Genomic DNA, 8,975 nt, shown 5'->3' on the forward strand with positions numbered 1-8,975 from the left:
CATACCTTTTCAGTCTTGTGGGTCCCGAGTGTCCTTGGGTTGCTGGAAAGCAGAATGTGTTCTTAAGCCCCAGGAATCTGCAAGAGTGCTGTCTCTTTAAATATCCAAAATAGTCAAGCTGCTTTTTAAACCTTCAAATATTCAAAATAGTCAAGCTGCGCCCTCTGGACCAGCAAAAGTCCACAGTTCAGTCCACCTTTCTCTTCACCTCCATTTGTTCCCCAGCCACCGTGCACAGTCCTCCGTGCAGTCCCTGGCTAGCAGGGTGATTTTTAGGCTAATTCTTAGGTCCTACCACCACTTGGGGAGCTCTGGTAGCATAATGCTTAAGGCACTTGACTGCTAACCAGAAGGCTGGCAGTTCAAACCCACCAGCCACTCCTTGGAAGGAAGGGTGGGCAATCCTACTTCTGTACTGATAATGCCTTGGAAACCCAAGGAGGGGTTGCTTTGAGTCGGGGCCAACTCGATGGCACATAACAACAGCAACAACAACAAACAGCACTCGGGAGTCTCCAAGCTGTCTGTGCCGTTAGTATAGCTCAGGATCACTGCCAGACCGCAGCTCTGTATGTCTCCTTTTTTGGTGTTTTCATGCAAATTCTTTTGCTAGTTAGGGTTTAGTTCACTTCTATATCCTCCCCTTCAGGGCTCAGGCATCCAGGATTATCTTCTGTGTCTGTGTTAATTGGTTCCCCTTTCCTTTGTTGAAGAGGGTCTGTACAGGCTTTCTGCCTATTCCACCATCTTGGAATCCCCCTAATGGTCTATTTATGTACTCATCATCCTTCATTCATCTTGTCTGAAGATGGGCATTAATGTATGAAATATTTTTAACCAACCTGGTACTATTTTTTCCCCCTAGAGTTAAAAAAAAAAAAAAAAAATTGTGGTAATGATGATGATGTTGGGCCTCATTTTGGATTGAGAAATCAATAGAAGATGATATTGGAAATATTGGTAGCTTCATCAGTTTATATGGGATTACTCCTTTCAAAGCAAATAACACATTCATGATCTGGGACTATACCACATTCCTTAGTGACTTGTTTTGCATCAAGCTTTCCTCATATATAATTGTTATAATACATAGTTCTTGATCTAGATATTATTGTATATATTGCTATTGTTAGGTGTTCTTGAATTGACTCATGGAGACCTCATGCATAATGAGACGAAATGCTGCCCAGTTTTGCACCATGCCTGTAATTGGGTGTAGATCAGACCACTGGGATTCATATGGTTTTCATTAACTAGTTTTCACAAGTTGTTCTTCAGGTCTTTCTTCCTAGTCCATCTTAATCTGGAAGCTCTGCTGAAACCTTTTTGGCATAATAGTAAAATGCAAGCCTCCACTTATAGATGGGTGGTGGCTACACATGAGGTGAGTGGGCTGGGAAATGAATCCAGTTCTCCCACAGGGAAGACACAAATTCTATTGCTGAACCGCCAATATTCCCAACTAAGTATATTACAATGGGTTTTATACACATTCTAGACTGGATTCTATGTTATGACTTCTTCCTTCCACCTTTTTAAAAAAATATTTCATCATACTTTTCTTAAATATAATAATTAAAAATAATTCTGGATAAGATAAATATCCCCTTTGCTTTCTATTATTTATAAGACAATACCTGACTCTTCATCATTTGTTGTCTTATAAAATTCATTTAAATATAACGTTTCTTCATCTTCATTTAAGCTCTTTCCTCCGAATATTCTCCTGTGTATGTCTAGCTTACACAATCAGCTGTGTTCCATGTGTCTGCCTCCTGCTGTCTTTGGGCTGTACCTGCCTTCTTGATTCCTACAAATTGGCTCAGCTGTAGCTTTGCCCCTTAACTTTTATTTACCAAGAATAGCTTTGTCAAGGAAGCATTTAATGCCCACTCTAAATACTATTTGCTCATGTAGGAAACAGTAGAAACTGGCAGCCTCCCCTTCAGCGTCAGGCAAGCTGGTGGGAGACAGTGACTCTGGAGGACTTGTGGCTAGAGGTGAACCCACTGGGAGCCAGGAAGAAATCAAACGTTCCTTTATTGTGTCATCTAGTACTTTCAGCTGTTGCTCTGTAGGGCTTTTCCAGTGTACTTGATCAAGGAATCATGTCCAATATGGAATTATGAAGTGCAGGCAACAGGTAGTGTTATTTCAGGCAAGGCCCTTTCTTGAAGTTAATTGCCCTGTCCAAAAAGGCGATGACTAATTTTACACAGTTCTCTTACAGCGGTTATGGAAGTGGCATACTATCACTTGCTGTGAAGAGCCAGAACCATTTGTCTACACTGTGTAAAATCTGAGTGGTGAGCACCTGACCCAATTGAATAGAACCTTCCACTACATGGCCCCATAAATTGAACTTCTTTCTGCTGCATTGGGGGGCAGGGAAGAGCTTCTCACCCACCAGTCATTCTTCCATATTGAGTGCTGAAATGATAACAGCCCTTTTACTGTTACTGCGACAGTATGCACCAAAGGAAGAGTGGGAGCAGCTGCTCTTACTAAGAATGGCAGCTCTGTAATTTCTATAGGAGGGGATTGAGGGAAGAGGCAGTCTGGGGGACTCTCAGGGAGGGGAGTACTAAGGAATTTGAAGCCACATTTACAAAATAAGCATAGTTTTTACTTAGAGTGCACATTCATTTAGGATGGCTTTAGAAAGTCTAAGGTTCCTGTGTGGCACAAGAGGTTTGCATTTGACTACTAATTGAAAGGGAACTCTGGTGGGCGTAGTGCCTAAGCTGTGTTTGACTGCAACCCGAAGCCTGGTGATTCAAACCCACCAGCCACTCTTCAGAAGAAAGAATGGGCAGTCTACTTCCATAGAGATACCACCTCAGAAACCCAAGGAGGGGTCGCTATGAGTTGGAACCAACTTGACGGAGGTTGATGATTTGAACCCACGCAGTGACACCACAGAAGAAAAAGCCTGGCAGTCTGCTTCCATTAAGATTACAGCCAAGAAAAATCTGGTATTACAGTCCTCCTCTGTAACACCTGGAGTTGCCATGGGTCAGAATCAACTCAGTGGCAATGCGCTTGTGTTTGGGTTTTCTGGAAAGGCTGCTAGAGTTATGGGGATCAGAATGTTTCCCCCACAAATTGCCTTATAGCACAGCCTTCACTTGCTGTCTCCTTTAACACTCACAGTTTCTATTATCACAGTGTGGAGCTGGGGGAGAGGAAAGAGGGGGATGCCCAGTCAAGTGGTAATACTCGTTACTGTGGTTTGAATGGAATGGGGTTGAGTGTGTACATAATAAACTTTGGTTGGAATATGTGGTGGCTGAAAAATAGTACAACTTTGGGGTGACAAAGGATAAAGAAATCGCTTAAGCCAGAGCTGGTAGTTACTTTTGAGGTTCCCAGATGAATTTTGTTTTAAAATTGCATATGTTGTTCTTAGCTGCCATTGAGTTGACACTTGAGTCCTGGCAACCCCATGCACAATGGTGAATAAATACTGCTGTGCCTCACTTTTTGTTTCTTCTTAGTTGTAGATGTTGGATATATCCAATAAACTGTCATGCATAACAATTACAGCACACCCACATCCAGGTTGCATTCTGTAGATCCAGTGCAATGGGAAAGCAAATACTGTTAGCAGAATAGGAACTGGGTTATTTGATACATATTCCCAGGTTCAGTTGGGAATATACCAGGTGAGGGAGAAAAAAGATGGTGATATAGGCAATTTGTAGCTATTTGTTATTGTTCCCACATTACTATTATTCTATTAAAATGAAACTGATTTGATTAACTCTTTTAATTTAAAACTGCTTTCTTTTGATGGGAGCTCTGGTGGCATAGTGCTTAAGGCATTTGGCTGCTAACCAGAAGGCTAGTGGTTCAAACTCACCAGCCACTCCTCGGAAGGAAGGTTGGGCAGTCTACTTCCATGGTGATACCACCTTGGAAACCCAAGGAGGGGTTGCTGTGAGTTGGATCCGACTTGATGGCAGTGAGTTTGGTTTTCTTTTTGGTAAGAATTTCCAGAATGATGATGAACAGGAGAAGTGACCTGTCATCCTTGGATAGGAAAAGAGAGAAATTTCTGTTTAATGGGTAGATTAGCACAAATTTCAAAGGAAAGGTAGTAAAAACATAACTTTAAATCAAGTTGAGTATTTTTTAGCAGTTGGTCTGAGGGAACAGGTCTCTTGATAGCTGAGATTATACTTAGAGGTCTTTATTGCTATTTCTTGAATATATCTCCGGTTAGAATCCACTCAGGTGTTCAGGAGGCAATCCTGGTGGTCTGCTTCCAAAAGTTCACAGCCATTAAAAACCCTATGGAACACAGTTCTACTGTACAACATACAGGGTCACCGTGAGTGGAAAAGACTCAATGGCGCCTCTCAATAATGAGTATTACTGAATGAGAACCCACTGAGTAAAATAGATATCCATAGTCCATACTGATCTCAATAAATTACTGAGAAAAAAGTGGGAGATATGGAACAGCTCTTCCTTACAGTGGAATTCCAGTTCTCAAATGGTGAAAATAGAAAATCATTTCAAAGCAAATACCAAAGTGATAATTATTTCAGATGGGAATTACTGATGGATACAAAAATTAGTGGGCCTAGGTATGATGAGAAACTGGGTATTTGGCATAGTCTCAAAATACTTCCTTTCAAGCTACTTACTGAATACAAAGGGTGGGGAAACCTGACAGACATCACTTTAACCAACTTAGTTAAGATCTCTAGTAAGGAGACATGTGGTCCTTGTGTATATCCTTATAGCACAACATCATTTCTAGGATTTTCTTGCCAACAAATGTCCCACTGCAGTCTAAAAGCATCAGATAGTATCAGACAACCCCAAAATAGGAAATACTGTACAAAATAACTGGCCTGGACTCTTCAAAATGTCAAGGTAATGAAAAACAAAGACTGAGCAACTGTCAGATTGGAGAAGTATGACAGACATGACATCTAAATGCAAGGTGGTAGCCTGGGTTGGACCTTGGACTGAAAAAAAGGACATTAGTGGAACAGCTTGTTAAATTTGAATAAAGCCTGTAGATTAAATAATCTTATTGTACCAATTTAAATTTCTTGATTTTAAGAATTAACTATGATTATGTAAGATGTTAACATCAGGGGCATTTGGGGAAATTCCAACTAGGAACGCTATATACAGGTTTTTTCAATTTTTTGCAAGTCTGAAGTTATTTTCAAATAAAATGCTAAAGAATGTTTCTGGCATGATTTTTAATTATTTGGAATGTTTTGGTTGGCAGGAAGGATAATTGCATACCAGGAGATACCCCCTTTATAATCTCTTCTTAGTCTCTTACATTTTCAGTTTGTCAGTCAATTTTAGATTCTTTGTATTTTTCTTCAAAGAAAAAAAAGAAGATTGTGTCCTTTTATCTGTGGTCTGATGGAACCTTTCAATTATCATCCTTACATAATTTTTCTAATTTTCTAATTGTGGAAATGCAAGCTTTGAGCAATAGTGACTTAGTTCCAAATAATATCCATGGGATGTTAACCAAATAGAACCAGGAATTTAAGTCTTTTTTTTTTTTTTTCAAATTGTGATTTGAGTGAAAGTTTACAGAACAAATTCATTTTCCATACAGTAGTTCATACACATTTTGTTTCATGACACTGATTGTGGTCCCCATAATGTAACAGCTCTCTTCCCACTTCCTGCTGTAGTTATGTTATCCCTGTGTCCTTTCCTATGCATCCCTGCCCTCTAAGCTATCTCTCTGTGCAAATACTGCCCTTCGGATCTCCCATGAGTGATTGTTCTAAGGCGTGTACCTACTTGGTGTAAATGTTCACCTTACATGCCTGTCTGTTGTTTGGCTGGAAGCTACAGGAGTCTGTTCAATTCCAGGCCAAAAGAGTGACTAGGGGCCATAGTCTTGGGGGCTTCACCAGTCTCTATCAGGACAATAAGCTTGGTCTTTTTTTATGATTTTGAGTTTTGGTCCACATTGTTCACCCACTCTATCCAGTATCTCCTGCTTTGATCCCTTTCTGAGCAGTTGATGGTGGTAGCCAGTCACCATCTAGTTCTGGTCTCATGGTAATATAGGCTGAGATTCTTATGGTCCCCTAGTCCCTTGGACTAATGTTTCCATATGTCTTCGATTTTCTTCATTCTTCTTTGCATCGGATGAGAAGAGACCAATTGTTACATCTTAAATGGTTGCTTGTAAGCTTTTTCTTTCTTTTTTTAAAATTTTATTGTGATTTGGGTGAAAGTTTACAGAGCAAATTCATCTTCCATACAGTAGTATGGAAGATACTGTGGGCTGTCCCAAGCCCACAGGTCCAACAACTCACTCCCTCAGGGTGGTTGGCTGTGGCTAAGAAGTTATCATAACTTTGCCCCTTGTTAGTTCTATTCATATGGACATTCTTACAACATATACAAGTACATATGTAGAAATATCATTTGCCAACCTTATAGGAATTTTATTTTGTCTCATCCTTTTACCAGGTCCAGCTTTCTGTCACGTAAAACGCAAAGTGTGATAGAAACATTTCAAAAACTTAGCACTAATTTGCAATATCCAGTGGACAAGATCAGAGTAGGGTTAGATCTTTTTTTTTAATCTTACGTGTATTTATTGCCTTCCCATTAATTTAAATCTCTTGAAAGCAGCTTCTGTTGTTGTTGGATGCCATCAAATCAGCTCCTGACTCAGCAGTCCCAGAAACACTGCCTGCTCTGTTGGGGATTGGACCATTGTGTGGCCAGGAATCGAACCTGGTCTCTCACATGGAAGGGGATAATTCTGTCATTGAACCTCCAGTGTCTCGTGCAGCTTCTGTGTCTCCTGTCTATTGTATCCTCAGTCGTCCAGCCCAGTGTTGTTGATCAGTATGTGGTGAAGAGGCAAGTCTAAATAGCAGGGACTGCAGAAGAGAATGGTGTGCTCTGACATTATCTTTATTCTAAAGGATTAAATAGAGTGACAAATAATGGAATTAACTTTGATTTTGTGATCATAAAGTTCAATACAACAATGGTTTTTACATCATTAAGACTTAATTCCATATGAACTTTTGACCTATAAAAAAAATAGAAGATACAAAATAAGAGACAAAGACATATCAGAGACCTCTGCTACCCTTGCTGGCAGTAATGTGTATGCTGAATTAAACGTATCTTTCTAACTTAAAATTGAATGTCTGTCTCTGCTGTTATGACTTTTTACTGCATTAATTTCTGTCATTTACTCATTAGCATTTCATTGATGTCTAAAATATCTTACCTCCTGTGTGCTTTTTCTTCTCTAAAGTGGATTTGACTTAGCTGTTACATAAATCTTCCAGCATTGAACTTTAAATCAGAATTTTTTTTTTGAGTTAACTTGGAAGAGTTTAAAGAAGGTCTTCATCAGTCCAGATGAAGTCCATTTTAGATGGGGGAAAATAGGGCACATATCCCATATTTTCCTGGAGGATCATAGACCTCAAGTAGTTTACAGGGAATCATTGTTTTTTTGCTAGTCTCTTGAACCCAAATGGTACCATCCCCAAGTCACCCCAGCCCCAAAGTTGAAGTAGCCTTAGGTTATTTGTTCCGGTATTAATCAGTGACCAAGTTAGATATGAATCATTGTTTTTTTGCTATTAAATGTTTTGTTCCTCTCTTTATCTGTAATAGAAATGGCATCCTAGCCACAAGACATGTTTTTGGCTTTTCCTTTCTAACAGGACTTGGACTAGCAATGCATGATAATCAAGATTGCAGGGCCCCATGAAGTGATTTTTGTCAGAAAAATCTTGCTAAGAAGATACTATTTCCTCGGTGACAAATGATTCCAGCTATCTACTTGATCTTAGGTTTTGTTTTTTTTTTTTTTTTAAATTGTGATCTGGGTGAAAGTTTATGAAGCAGATTCGCTTTCCATACAACAGTTCACATACACTTTGTCTCATGACATTGACTACAGTTTACCCCAATGCAACAGCTCCCCTCCCACTTCCTCCCGATAGTTACCTCTTCCCTGTGTCCATGCCTCCATGCACTCCTGCCCCCTGAGCTGCCTCCCTTTGCATAAACAGCCCTTCTTTCTCAATGATTGATCTCTCCAAGGAGTATATCTACCTCAGATAAATGTTCATCTCATATGCGTGACTTTTGTTTGGCTAGAAGCCACAGGTGTGGGTACAATTCCAGACCTGAAGGACAGCTAGGGGCCATAGTCTCAGTGGTCTCAGTGGTTCCACCAGGCTCTATCAGACCAGCAAACCTGGTCCCCCCCCCCCTTTTATTTTTTCCCCAAATGATCTTGAATTTTGTTCCACATTGTTCTCCCTCTCTATCTAGGATCTCCTACATAGATCTCCCTCTGAGTGGTTGACAGTGGTAGCCGGGCACCATCTAGTTCTTCTGGTCTCATAGTCATATAGGCAGCAGATCACATGATGTACCAGTTGCTAGGACTAATTGTTTCCATGAATCTTTGGTTTTCTTCATTCTTCTTTGCTCTGGATGAGGAGAGACCCATTGTTGCATCTAGATGGCTGCTTGCAAACTTTTAAGATCTCAGTCACTACTCACCAAAGTAGGAGGTGGAACGATGGTTTGTGTAGTCTGTTATGCCAGTTGATCTTGATGTCCCCTGCAACTATGTTGACCTTAGTTTTTAAGGATCTAAAACCTAGAATCATAGTCAATAAAAAAAAAAAAATTAAGCAGAATATAGAAAGAAGGTAGCATCTTTCATGTGTCCACAAATAATTTGGGAAGTCCAAATATTAAAATTTTGTTGCCTGGTCTTGGTAACCAAAATCCATGTCAAACCAGTTGCTGTTGAGTTGATCCTGATTCACGGTGACTCCACATGTGTCAGAGTAGAATTGTGTTCCATAGGGTTGTTGTTGTTGTTGTTGTATGCCGTCGAATCAGACCCAACTCATAGCAACCCCTCCTTGGGTTTCTGAGGCAGTATCACTACGGAAGTAGATTGCCCAACCTTCCTTCTGAGGAGTGGC

General features: G+C 40.2%; 1 protein-coding gene across 1 annotated transcript in view; it reads left to right on the plus strand.

The window, feature by feature from the left end:
* The window catches only part of RNF144B (ring finger protein 144B), a 93,209-nt gene that overhangs the window by 50,686 nt on the left and 33,548 nt on the right, over positions 1 to 8,975 (plus strand). The window lies entirely within an intron of this gene.

The sequence above is a fragment of the Orycteropus afer genome, unplaced genomic scaffold (assembly GCF_000298275.1).
Source record: "Orycteropus afer afer isolate SDZICR_OR568_19922 unplaced genomic scaffold, OryAfe1.0 scaffold00012, whole genome shotgun sequence".
Lineage (NCBI taxonomy): Eukaryota > Metazoa > Chordata > Mammalia > Tubulidentata > Orycteropodidae > Orycteropus > Orycteropus afer.